This window comes from Chiloscyllium punctatum, chromosome 43, assembly GCF_047496795.1.
Source record: "Chiloscyllium punctatum isolate Juve2018m chromosome 43, sChiPun1.3, whole genome shotgun sequence".
Taxonomy (NCBI): Eukaryota; Metazoa; Chordata; class Chondrichthyes; order Orectolobiformes; family Hemiscylliidae; genus Chiloscyllium; species Chiloscyllium punctatum.
Window position 1 is genome coordinate 31407681 of NC_092781.1, and position 1146 is coordinate 31408826.

Sequence of the window (1146 nt, forward strand, 5' to 3'; positions counted from 1 at the left end):
TCACCCTTATCAGCAATTCTGTTATATCTGCACGTTTCCAAGATCTACTGTCCAATCTGTCCAATGTCTATAGTAGACAACCAATAAAATAACTGTTTCTTTCTTTGTTGTCGGAGCTGTAGTCATCCAGGGATGATGAAGTATTCCACCATATCCTTGCCTTTTGTTTAGTTGATGGAAAGGCTTCAAAGATGTTGAAAATGTGAGACTCAGTGATGATTAAATTACCTCACTTGTTGGATTATGTCATTGCCTGGCACTTGTCTGGTGAGAATGTCATTTGTTATTTATCTTCGCAAGTGGAGATATTGTCCACACCTTGCCGCATTGGACACAGATTTCTTCAAAATGTGATAAATTCAAATGGTGCTGACAATCGTGTAGATATTCCCCCTGCTTACCTTTTGGATAGAAGGCCACTGACGAAGCAGCTGAAGGTGGCTGTACCAAGAAGGCTACACTGAGGAACTCCGATCGACATGTCCCGAGCAGAAAGCCATCAAATAACTGCAAACACCTTCCAGTGTGTTCGATATAATTACAACCAAAAGATTTTTTTCTTCCAATTTCCATTCACTCCAGATTTTTTTGGGCTCCTTGACGTCACGTCACGCCTGAATGGAAAGGGGTGTCATTCTTGCTTTTACGCTTGATATCAGGTCGTTTCCCCAACTATGGAGTGTAAATTAGGGACTAAAGTTGTAAGGAATCACAAGCCGAGTATTCGTGCTGGAGTCCAAACTGAGGCTGCCAAATTGGCAATTTATCATACTGAGCAGTTCTGATCCCAATGCCAATATAATTCATTCAGGGGTGAATGAGGTGATCAACATGAGACGACAACGACATGCAAATGTGTTCTGCATTGATTGTAGATTTAGGGGTCGGGAAAATATCAAGTACCAGTTGAGAAAGGGTACCCCTGCTGTTATCAGACCCCACTGCACCACACCCCACCCCAGCCAAACACACCCCTCCTCAAAGCTGTGTTGTGATCGTCACCTCCACTCCTCTCACTCAGTCACTTACTGTTGGTCTGTTACCCAAGATCAATACCAGCACTCAGGTTGTTGTACTGAATGTTACTGCCTTCATGATGAGCAGCGCCACTGGCCTTTGTCTGGTAATGACCACTCCTTGGCGCTG